Source organism: Coregonus clupeaformis, chromosome 18 (assembly GCF_020615455.1).
Source record: "Coregonus clupeaformis isolate EN_2021a chromosome 18, ASM2061545v1, whole genome shotgun sequence".
Taxonomy (NCBI): Eukaryota; Metazoa; Chordata; class Actinopteri; order Salmoniformes; family Salmonidae; genus Coregonus; species Coregonus clupeaformis.
The window spans coordinates 34,648,198-34,661,573 of record NC_059209.1 but is presented as its reverse complement, the minus strand read 5'-3'; positions in this window follow the sequence as shown (position 1 = coordinate 34,661,573).

The following is a 13,376-nucleotide window of genomic DNA, read 5'->3' as shown; positions in this document are numbered from 1 at the left end:
TAACCTTGCGCAATACCCTAGATGCAGTTGCACCCCTAAAAACGAAAAACATTTGTCATAAGAAACTAGCTCCCTGGTATACAGAAAATACCCGAGCTTTGAAGCAAGCTTCCAGGAAATTGGAACGGAAATGGCGCCACACCAAACTGGAAGTCTTCCGACTAGCTTGGAAAGACAGTACCGTGCAGTACCGAAGAGCCCTCACTGCTGCTCGATCATCCTACTTTTCCAAATTAATCGAGGAAAATAAGAACAATCCAAAATTTCTTTTTGATACTGTTGCAAAGCTAACTAAAAAGCAGCATTCCCCAAGAGAGGATGGTTTTCACTTCAGCAGTGATAAATTCATGAACTTCTTTGAGGAAAAGATCATGACCATTAGAAAGCAAATTACGGACTCCTCTTTGAATCTGCGTATTCCTCCAGGGCTTAGCTGTCCTGGATCTGCACAGCTCTGCGAGGGCCTGGGATCGGGAGAGACACTTAAGTGTTTTAGTACTATATCTCTTGACACAATGATGAAAATAATCATGGCCTCTAAGGAGTTTAAAAGTAAAAAGTTATTATTATTATTATATTAATTATTATTATAATTATTAATTATTATTATTATTACTCTAAACCTTCAAGCTGCATACTGGATCCTATTCCTACTAAACTGCTGAAGGAGCTGCTTCCTGTGCTTGGCCCTCCTATGTTGAACATAATAAACAGCTCTCTATCCACCGGATGTGTACCAAACTCACTAAAAGTGGCAGTGATAAAGCCTCTCTTGAAAAAGCCAAACCTTGACCCGGAAAATATAAAAAACTATCGGCCTATATCGAATCTTCCATTCCTCTCAAAAATTTTAGAAAAAGCTGTTGCGCAGCAACTCACTGCCTTTCTGAAGACAAACAATGTATACGAAATGCTTCAGTCTGGTTTTAGACCCCATCATAGCACTGAGACTGCACTTGTGAAGGTGGTAAATGACCTTTTAATGGCGTCAGACCGAGGCTCTGCATCTGTCCTCGTGCTACTAGACCTTAGTGCTGCCTTTGACACCATCGATCACCACATTCTTTTGGAGAGACTGGAAACCCAAATTGGTCTACACGGACAAGTTCTGGCCTGGTTTAGATCCTACCTGTCGGAAAGATATCAGTTTGTCTCTGTGAATGGTCTGTCCTCCGACAAATCAACTGTACATTTCGGTGTTCCTCAAGGTTCCGTTTTAGGACCACTATTGTTTTCACTATATATTTTACCTCTTGGGGATGTTATTCGAAAACATAATGTTAACTTTCACTGCTATGCGGATGACACACAGCTGTACATTTCAATGAAGCATGGTGAAGCCCCAAAATTGCCTTCGCTAGAAGCCTGTGTTTCAGACATAAGGAAGTGGATGGCTGAAAACTTTTTACTTTTAAACTCGGACAAAACAGAGATGCTTGTTCTAGGTCCCAAGAAACAAAGAGATCTTCTGTTAAATCTGACAATTCATCTTGATGGTTGTAAAGTCGTCTCAAATAAAACTGTGAAGGACCTAGGCGTTACTCTTGACCCTGATCTCTCTTTTGACGAACATATCAAGACTGTTTCAAGGACAGCTTTTTTCCATCTACGTAACATTGCAAAAATCAGAAATTTTCTGTCCAAAAATGATGCAGAAAAATTAATCCATGCATTTGTTACTTCTAGATTAGACTACTGCAATGCTCTATTTTCCGGCTACCGGATAAAGCACTAAATAAACTTCAGTTAGTGCTAAATACGGCTGCTAGAATCCTGACTAGAACCAAGAAATTTGATCATATTACTCCAGTGCTAGCTTCCCTACACTGGCTTCCTGTTAAGGCAAGGGCTGATTTCAAGGTTTTACTGTTAACCTATAAAGCGTTACATGGGCTTGCTCCTACCTATCTTTCCGAGTTGGTCCTGCCGTACATACCAATACGTACGCTACGGTCACAAGACGCAGGCCTCCTAATTGTCCCTAGAATTTCTAAGCAAACAGCGGTAGGCAGGGCTTTCTCCTATAGATCTCCATTTTTATGGAACAGTCTGCCTACCCATGTGAAAGACGCAGACTCGGTCTCAACCTTTAAGTCTTTACTGAAGACTTATCTCTTCAGTAGGTCATATGATTGAGTGTAGTCTGGCCCAGGAGTGTGAAGGTGAACGGAAAGGCTGGAGCAACGAACAGCCCTTGCTGTCTCTGCCGGGCCGGTTCCCCTCTCCACTGGGGTTCTCTGCCTCTAACCCTGTTGCAGGGGCTGAGTCACTGGCTTGCTGGTGCTCTTTCATGCCGTCCCTGGGAGGGGTGCGTCACTTGAGTGGGTTGAGTTACTGACGTGATCTTCCTGTCTGGGTTGGCGCCCCCCTTGGTTTGTGCTGTGGTGGAGACCTCTGTGGGCTATACTCGGCCTTGTCTCAGGATTGTAAGTTGGTGGTTGGGGATATCCCTCTAGTGGTGCGGGGGCTGTGCTTTGGCGGAGTGGGTGGGGTTATATCCTTCCTGTTTGGCCCTGTCCGGGGTTTCTTCGGATGGGGCCACAGTGTCTCCGGACCGCTCCTGTCTCAGCCTCCAGTATTTATGCTGCAGTAGTTTATGTGTCGGGGGCTGGGGTTAGTTGGTTATACCTGGAGTACTTCTCCTGTCTTATCCAGTGTCCTGTGTGAATTTAAGTATGCTCTCTCTAATTCTCTCGTTCTCTCTTTCTCTCTGAGAACCTGAGCCCTAGGACCATACGTCAGGACTACCGGGCATGATGACACCTTGCTGTCCCCAGTCCGCCTGGCCTTGCTGCTATTCCAGTTTCAACTGTTCTGCCTGCGGCTACGAAACCCCTACCTGTCCCAGACCTGCTGTTTTCAACTCTAAATGATCGGCTATGAAAAGCCAACTGAGAGACCTGAGCCCTAGGACCATACGTCGGGACTACCGGCCGTGGTGACTCCTTGCTGTCCCCAGTCCGCCTGGCCTTGCTGCTATTCCAGTTTAAACTGTTCTGCCTGCGGTTATGGAACCCCTACCTGTCCCAGACCTGCTGTTTTAAACTCTAATGATCGGCTATGAAAAGCCAACTGAGATTTATTCCTGATTATTATTTGACCATGCTTGTCACTTATGAACATTTTTGAACATCTTGGCATGGTTCTGTTATAATCTCCACCCGGCACAGCCAGAAGAGGACTGGCCACCCCTCATAGCCTGGTTCCTCTCTAGGTTTCTTCCTAGGTTTTGCCTTTCTAGGGAGTTTTTCCTAGCCACCGTGCTTCTACACCTGCATTATTAGCTGTTTGGGGTTTTAGGCTGGGTTTCTGTACAGCACTTCGAGATATTAGCTGATGTAAGAAGGGCTATATAAAATAAAATTGATTGATTGATTGATTGTTAGAACTCAGTCCAGATGCTGCTCATGTGTTGTTAGAACTCAGTCCAGATGCTGCTCATGTGTTGTTAGAACTCAGTCCAGATGCTGCTCATGTGTTGTTAGAACTCAGTCCAGATGCTGCTCATGTGTTGTTAGAACTCAGTCCAGATGTGGTGGGTGAAGGTGACGGTGACGCAGAGACACTGGGGCCAGGTTCAATCAATTGTCGCTGAGGTTCACTGCGTTTCAAAACCATGGATCCTTTACCTCTCTTTTGATGTCTCACCCTCTCACCCTCTCACCCTGACAGAACAGACAGATAATAGATAACAGATCAGTCTGGATGTAAAATGTAAAATGTAAATGTAGATAGTTGGATTAATAAATAAAAACTAGAACAAGCTTTGTCCACAGGAAGAGGATTCGAGAGGTGAGGTTGTCATGAAGATTGCCCAATATTTTGGAATGGAATCAGGCCAGGTAACAAGTACACACACACACACACTCACACACATACACACTTTAACACAGAGGCGGCAGATAGCCTAGCAGTTACTGAAAGATCTCTCTATGAGCACTTCAGCGCTTAACCCCAATTTCTCCAGGGTCGCCAAAAATGGCTGACTCTGGCCGTGACCCCACTCTCTGAGGGAGTCTCAGAGGGAGTTGGGATATGCAACAACAACAAAAAACATTCCCAATTCACACATGCCCATAATACACACCTGTGTGAAATAAGGCAAATATAAGCACCCACCTAATATTAATAATAATAATAATACTTTTTATTATTATTATTATTATTATTATTATTATTATTATTATTATTATTATACATACGTGGATTCCCCTCTTTGATGATCAAAGTTGTCTGTAGAACAGTAAATAATGTAAATAATAAATAGATCAGCAGCACACCATAAGATGGGGTTTCTGTCCCAAATGGCACCCTATTACCTATATAGTGCACTACTTTTGACCAGATCCCTACGGTCCCCTGATCAAAAATAGTGCACTATATAGGGAATAGGGTGTCATTTGGGACTCGATCCAGAAGATGCTCTGAACTGGATTCACATTGCTATGTGCTGATGGACAGAATACAAGCAGTTGAAGGGCCAATCAACAGTTGAAAACAATTACAAAGTGCGGACCCCACCTCTGTTTTGGTAAACAGCTGAGGCATGGGGCTGGAGAAAGGTAACCTCTCTCGAATTCATAGACAGAGCTATGGATGCAAAGACTGCCCATCCATGATATCAAAATTATAGTTTTAATCCATGTTTTGAAGCTATATAGTGTTTGTTTACATTTACAATGTTTACAAACATTGGAGTAAAACAAGCTTATATTTTGGGTTCTGATGGAGTACGACAGTTGAACTAAGCGTATGACCATTTATAACTTATATTCTTCAAAAATCAATAGGTACAGATCATTGATTTATAAGTTTGCCCATTTAACTCCACTACTATTCCCTACACAGTTCACTACTATTAACCAGATCCTTATGAGCCCTGGTCAAAAGTAGTGAACTATATAGGGAACAGCCATTGCAAATAGAATGTAAAACATAGTCCATGGAACATATTTAGTGTAGTGATCATTTCAGAGAATGAACATATAACATGCTAATAAGCACACTACATGTTCGGTTTACAAGCACATTCATTCAACCCAATGGAAGCTTTTAAGTCTACATGTATACAGTGCATTGGGAAAGTATTCAGACCCCTTGACTTTTTCCACATTTTGTTACGTTACAGCCTTATTCTAAAATTGATTAAAAAAAGTAAAACAAATCTCATCAATCTACACACAATACCCCATAATGACAAAGCAAAAACAGGTTTTTAGAAAATTTTGCAAATGTAGAAAAAACATACATCTGAAATACCTTATTTACATATTTACAGCAAAAACCTAGCCATGAGGTCGAGACAGGATTGTGTCGAGGCACAAATCTGGGGAAGGGTACCAAAAAATTTCTGCAGCATTGAAGGTCTCCAAGAACACAGTGGCATCCATCATCCTTAAATGGAAGAAGTTTGCAACCACCAACACTCTTCCTAGAGCTGGCCTCCCGGCCAAACTGAGCAATCGGGGGAGAAGGGCCTTGGTCAGGGAGGTGACCAAGAACCCAATGACAACTCTGACAGCACTCCAGAGATCCTCTGTGGAGATGGGAGAACCTTCCAGAAGGACAACCATCTCTGCAGCACACCACCAATCAGGCCTTTATGGTAGAGTGGCCAGACAGAAGCCACTCCTCAGTAAAAGGCACATGACAGCCCACTTCAAGTTTGCCAAAAGGCACCTAAAGACTCTTAGACCATGAGAAACAAGATTCTCTGGTCTGATGAAACCAAGATTGAACTCTTTGGCCTGAATGCCAAGCATCACGTCTGGAGGAAACCTGGCACCATCCCTACAGTGAAGTATGGTGGTGGCAGCATCATGCTGTGGGGATGTTTTTCAGCAGCAGGGACTGGGAGACTAGTCAGGATCGAGGGAAAGATGAACGGAGCAAAGTACAGAGACATCCTTGATGAAAACCTGCTCCAGAGCGCTCAGGACCTCAGACTGGGGCGAAGGTTTACCTTCCAACAGGACAATGACCCTAATCACACAGCCAAGACAACGCAGGAGGGGCTTCGGAACAAGTCTCTGAATGTCCTTGAGTGGCCCAACCAGAGCCTGGACTTGAACCCAATCTATCATCTCTGGAGAGACCTGAAAATAGCTGTTTAGCGACGCTCCCCATCCAACCTGACAGAGCTTGAGAGGATCTGCAGAGAAGAATGGGAGAAACTCCCCAAATACAGGTGTGCCAAGCTTGTAGCGTCATACACAAGAAGACTCAAGGCTGTAATCACTGGCAAAGGTGCTTCAACAAAGTACTGAGTAAAGGGTCTGAATACTTATGTAAATTTGATTTTTTTTTTTATGTGCAGAAATGTCTAAAAACCTGTTTTTGCTTTGTCATTGTGGGGTATTGTGTGTAGAATGATAAGGGGGGGGAAAACGATTGAATCCATTTTAGAATAAGGCTGTAACGTAACAAAATGTGGAAAAAGTCAAGGGGTCTGAAAACTTTCCGAATGGACTGTATGTGTGCAGGCTTGTGTATGCGTGGGTGTGTGTGTAATGTGTATGCGTGTGTGTGTGTGTGTGTAATGTGTGTGTGTGTGTGTGTGTGTGTGTGTGTGTGTGTGTGTAATGTGTGTGTGTGTGTGTTGCTGTGCGAGGTAATATTATTATCTTACTCGACCAGCTCCTTCATGCTGTAGCCCCAAGTCTGGTCTCAATGGAAGTCATCCTGACTGACTGTTGTGTTGAACCTAGTAATTGTCTACAACCATTCTAGCTCAGCATTCTTGGTTTTAAAATGTGGAGGTTATTTAGAGGGGTTTTGGTTAAAAGAAACTGCATCCAGTCTCATCATTGATGACCTTTCAACTTCCTCCTGTTTGAATGTACCGTATGATACACCCTCCCACCTTATGGATTCTGAAAGCTTGATATTTTGGCTCCTCCTCTTTCTTGTGAATCATCTGTACGTCCCTGGCAGGGTGGTTTATCTCCAACACTGGACAGGCTGAAGCTGGAATGTGTGTAGTGGCCTGGAACAATGTGGAGGCAAAAGACTGATTACGCATTTTGACTTTGATTCTTTTTCAAATATGGTTACCGTTAAAAAACTTATTTTTTAATTTATCTGAAATTAAAAGGCTTCAATGAGATAAAGAAGCATACAGAGAAATGGATTGATATCAAATGACATTGGGACAAGTACAGCTTATTACAGAGTTTATTACAGTGCTTATTATAGAGCTTATTACAAAGCTTATTACAGAGATTATTACAGTGCTTATTGTAGAGTTTATTATAGAGCTTATTACACAGCTTATTACACAGCTTATTACACAGCTTATTACAGTGCTTATTACAGAGCTTATTACAGAGCTTATTACAGAGCTTATTACAGCGCTTATTACACAGCATATAAGCTTATTACACAGCTTATTACACAGCTTATTACACAGCTTATTACAGAGATTATTAAAGTGCTTATTGTAGAGTTTATTATAGAGCTTATTACAGTGCTTATTACACAGCTTATTACACAGTTTATAAGCTTATTACACAGCTTATTACAGAGCTTATTACACAGCTTATTACAGAGCTTATTACAGTGATTATTACAGTGCTTATTACAGAGCTTATTACAGCGCTTATTACACAGTTTATTACAAAGCTTATTACAGAGATTATTATAGTGCTTATTGTAGAGTTTATTATAGAGCTTATTACAGTGCTTATTACACATCTTATTACACATCTTATTACACAGCTTGTTAAACAGCTTATTACACAGCTTATTACACAGCTTATTACAGAGTTTATTACACAGTTTATTACAGAGCTTATTACAGAGATTATTACACAGCTTATTACACAGCTTATTACAGAGCTTATTACAGTGCTTATTACACAGCTTATTACACAGCTTATTACACAGCTTATTACACAGCTTATTACAGAGCTTATTACAGAGCTTATTACACAGCTTATTACATAGTTTATTACACAGCTTATTACAGAGTTGATTACAGAGATTATTACACAGCTTATTACACAGCTTATTACAGTGCTTATTACACAGCTTATTACACAGCTTATTACACAGTTTATTACACAGCTTATTACAGAGCTTATTACAGTGCTTATTACAGTGCTTATTACAGAGCTTATTACAGAGCTTATTGCAGAGCTTATTACAGCGCTTATTACACAGCTTATAAGCTTATTACACAGCTTATTACAAAGCTTATTACAGAGATTATTACAGTGCTTATTGTAGAGTTTATTATAGAGCTTATTACAGTGCTTATTACACATCTTATTACACATCATTACAAAGCTCATTACAGAGATTATTATAGTGCTTATTGTAGAGTTTATTATAGAGCTTATTACAGTGCTTATTACACATCTTATTACACAGTTTATTACACATCTTATTACACAGCTTGTTACACAGCTTATTACACAGCTTATTACCCAGCTTATTACAGAGCTTATTACACAGTTTATTGCAGATCTTATTACAGAGATTATTACACAGTTTATTACACAGCTTATTACAGAGCTAGAAGGATTACTTTATCCTATCCCAGGTATTCCTTAAAGAGGTGGGGTTTCAAATGTCTCCGGAAGGTGGTGAGTGACTCCGCTGTCCTGGCGTCGTGAGGGAGCTTGTTCCACCATTGGGGTGCCAGAGCAGCAAACAGTTTTGACTGGGCTGAGCGGGAACTATGCTTCCGCAGAGGAAGGGGAGCCAGCAGGCCAGAGGTGGTTGAACGCAATGCCCTCGTTTGGGTGTAGGGACTGATCAGAGCCTGAAGGTACGGAGGTGCCGTTCCCCTCACAGCTCCATAGGCAAGCACCATGGTCTTGTAACAGATGCGAGCTTCAACTGGAAGCCAGTGGAGTGTGCAGAGGAGCGGGGTGACGTGAGAGAACTTGGGAAGGTTGAACACTAGACGGGCTGCGGCATTCTGGATGAGTTGTAGGGGTTTAATGGCACAGGCAGGGAGCCCAGCCAACAGCGAGTTGCAGTAATCCAGACGGGAGATGACAAGTGCCTGGATTAGGACCTGTGCCGCTTCCTGTGTAAGGCAGGGTCGTACTCTCTGAATGTTGTAGAGCATGAACCTACAGGATCGGGTCACCGCCTTGATGTTAGCGGAGAACGACAGGGTGTTGTCCAGGGTCACGCCAAGGCTCTTCGCACTCTGGGAGGAGGACACAACGGAGTTGTCAACCATGATGGCGAGATCATGGAACAGGCAGTCCTTCCCCGGGAGGAAGAGCAGCTCTGTCTTGCCAAGGTTCAGCTTGAGGTGGTGATCCGTCATCCATACTGATATGTCTGCCAGACATGCAGAGATGCGATTCGCCACCTGGTTATCAGAAGGGGGAAAGGAGAAGATTAGTTGTGTATCGTCAGCGTAGCAATGATAGGAGAGGCCATGTGAGGATATGACAGAGCCAAGTGATTTGGTGTATAGCGAGAATAGGAGAGGGCCTAGAACTGAGCCCTGGGGGACACCAGTGGTGAGAGCACGTGGTGCGGAGACAGCTTCTTGCCACGCCACTTGGTAGGAGCGACCGGTCAGGTAGGACGCAATCCAAGAGTGAGCCGCGCCAGAGATGCCCAGCTCGGAGAGGGTGGAGAGGAGGATCTGATGGTTCACAGTATCAAAGGCAGCAGACAGGTCTAGAAGGACAAGAGCAGAGGAGAGAGAGTTAGCTTTAGCAGTGCGGAGAGCCTGACACAGAGAAGAGCAGTCTCAGTTGAATGACCAGTCTTGAAACCTGACTGGTTTGGATCAAGAAGGTCATTCTGAGAGAGATAGCAAGAGAGTTGGCTAAAGACGGCACGCTCAATAGTTTTGGAAAGAAAAGAAAGAAGGGATACTGGTCTGTAGTTGTTGACATCAGAGGGATCGAGTGTTGGTTTTTTGAGAAGGGGTGCAACTCTCGCTCTCTTGAAGACGGAAGGGACATAGCAAGCGGTCAAGGATGAGTTGATCAGCGAGGTGAGGTAGGGGAGAAGGTCACCGGAGATGGTCTGGAGAAGAGAGGAGGGGATAGGGTCAAGCGGGCAGGTTGTTGGGCGGCCTGCAGTCACAAGTCGCAAGATTTTATCTGGAGAGAGAGGGGAGAAAGAAGTCAAAGCATAGGGTAGGGCAGTGTGAGCAGGACCAGCAGTGTCGTTTGACTTAACAAACGAGGATCGGATGTCGTCAACCTTCTTTTCAAAGTGGTTGACGAAGTCATCCACAGAGAGGGAGGGGGGAGGATTCAGCAGGGAGGAGAATGTGGCAAAGAGCTTCCCTAGGGTTAGAGGCAGATGCTTGGAATTTAGAGTGGTAGAAAGTGGCCTTAGCAGCAGAAACAGATGAAGAAAATGTAGAGAGGAGGGAGTGAAAAGATGCCAGGTCCGCAGGGAGTCTAGTTTTCTTCCATTTCCGCTCAGCTGCCCGGAGCTCTGTTCTGTGAGCTCGCAATGAGTCATCAAGCCACGGAGCTGGAGGGGAGGACCGAGCCGGCCGGGAGGATAGGGAACATAGAGAGTCAAAGGATGCAGAAAGGGAGGAGAGGAGGGTTGAGGAGGCAGAATCAGGAGATTGGAGGGAGAAGGATTGAGCAGAGGGAAGAGATGATAGGATGGAAGAGGAGAGAGTAGCGGGAGAGAGAGAGCGAAGGTTGCGGCGGCGCATTATCATCTGTGTAGGGGCAGAGTGAGTAGTGTTGGAGGAGAGCGAGAGAGAAATGGATACAAAGTAGTGGTCGGAGACATGGAGGGGAGTTGCAGTGAGATTAGTAGAAGAGCAGCATCTAGTAAAGATGAGGTCAAGCGTATTGCCTGCCTTGTGAGTAGGGGGGGACGGTGAGAGGGTGAGGTCAAAAGAGGAGAGGAGTGGAAAGAAGGAGGCAGAGAGAAATGAGTCAAATGTAGACGTAGGGAGGTTGAAATCCCCCAAAACTGTGAGGGGTGAGCCATCCTCAGGAAAGGACCTTATCAAGGCGTCAAGCTCATTGATGAACTCTCCAAGGGAACCTGGAGGGCGATAGATGACAAGGATATTAAGCTTAAATGGGCTAGTGACTGTGACAGCATGGAATTCAAATGAGGAGATAAACATATGGCTTAGGGGAAAAATTGAGAATGTCCACTTGGGAGAGATGAGGATTCCTGTGCCACCACCCCGCTGACCAGATGCTCTCGGGGTATGCAAGAACACATGGTCAGACGAGGAGAGAGCAGTAGGAGTAGCAGTGTTTTCAGTGGTAATCCATGTTTCCGTCAGCGCCAAGAAGTCGAGGGACTGGAGGGTAGCATAGGCTGGGATGAACTCTGCCTTGTTGGCAGCAGAACGGCAGTTCCAGAGGCTGCCTGAGACCTGGAACTCCAGGTGGGTGGTGCGTGCAGGGACCACCAGGTTAGAGAGGCAGCAGCCACGCGGTGTGAGGCGTTTGTGTAGCCTGTGCGGAGAGGAGAGAACAGGGATAGGCAGAGGCATAGTTGACAGGCTGCAGCAAATGGCTACAATAATGCAGAGGAGATCGGAATGAAATGAACTAAACATCTGGGAAAGGAGAGAGCGGGGCCTCCTCACCACAACTCCCAAATATAACTCTCCCAACTTCCACCTCAGAAACTATAATTGTTTCACTGAAACACCCGAATATAACTCTCCCAACTTCCACTTTAGAAATTATAATTGTTGTAAAGTACAGCGGTTCAATGTTTCTAGGAATAGACTCTAACTTACTTTATTCAGCTAGCTAACTTGGTACAGTATTCCATGAAAACCGCCCAGGGCACCGTATCCTATGACGCCATAGCTAACTAGCATGCTAGCATCCAATAACACACGGTTTAGCACCAATACTTGGTTACAACAAACTACCAATAGTGTGTTAACACACTAAACAGATAATTCGTGTCCGTGTCTAGTTCCTTTCATAACGCGGCAATAATTAAACGTTGGCTAGCTAGCGCAAAGTCAGTCATGCTAGCTACACAAGTGGACTACACATCTCGAATGTTCAGAAAGGGAAGCTTTATGTTGCAAAATTCTCATTGACTAAAATTATATTGTATTTAGCTGCTACAGTACTGCTAGCTGGTAGTGTTGGCTAGCTAGCAATGGCTGTGGTGTTGACTTTGTTTGAAAAAACGGCGTCGCTGCGAACGAATGTAGCTGGCTAAAATGATATTGTATTTAGTTGCTACAGTACTGCTAGCTGGTAGTGTTGGCTAGCTAGCAATGGCTGCTGTGTTGACTTTGTTTGAAAAACGGCGTCGCTGCGAACGAATGTAGCTGGCTAAAATTATATTGTATTTAGTTGCTACAGTACTGCTAGCTGGTAGCGTTGGCTAGCTAGCAATGGCTGCGGTGTTGACTTTGTTTGAAAAACGGCGTCGCTGCGAACGAATGTAGCTGGCTAAAAGGATATTGTATTTAGTTGCTACAGTACTGCTAGCTGGTAGTGTTGGCTAGCTAGCAATGGCTGCGGTGTTGACTTTGTTTGAAAAACGGCGTCGCTGCGAACGAATGTAGCTGGCTAGCTAACCTCGATAGTTTCTCTATACTACACCTTTATCTTTGATACAAATACAACTATGTAGCTAGCTAACATTACACTAATCAAATCGTTCCATCTTATTACACAGCTTGTTACACAGCTTATTACACAGCTTATTACAGCTTATTACACAGTTTATTACAGAGCTTATTACACCGTTTATTACAGAGTTTATTACAGAGATTATTACACAGCTTATTACACAGCTTATTACAGTGCTTATTACAGCACGTATTACACAGCTTATAAGCTTATTACACAGCTTATTACAAAGCTTATTACAGAGATTATTACAGTGCTTATTGTAGAGTTTATTATAGAGTTTATTACAGTGCTTATTACACAGCTTATTACACAGTTTATTTCAGAGCTTATTACACAGTTTATTACAGAGCTTATTGCAGAGCTTATTACAGAGCTTATTACATAGCTTATTACACATCTTATTACACAGCTTGTTACACAGCTTATTACACAGCTTATTACACAGCTTATTACAGTGCTTATTACACATCTTATTACACAGATTATTACACAGCTTATTACACAGCTTATTACAGAGCGTATTACAGTGCTTATTACAGTGTTTATTACAGAGCTTATTACAGCGCTTATTACACAGCGTATAAGCTTATTACACAGCTTACTACACAGCTTATTACAGAGCTAATTACAGAGCTTATTACAGAGCTTATTACAGAGCTTATTACAGTGCTTATTACAGATTTTATTACAGTGCTTATTACAGTGCTTATTACAGAGCTTATTATAGAGCTTATTACAGAGATTATTACAGAGATTATTACAGAGATTATTACAGCGCTTATTACAGTGCTTATTATAGAGCTTATT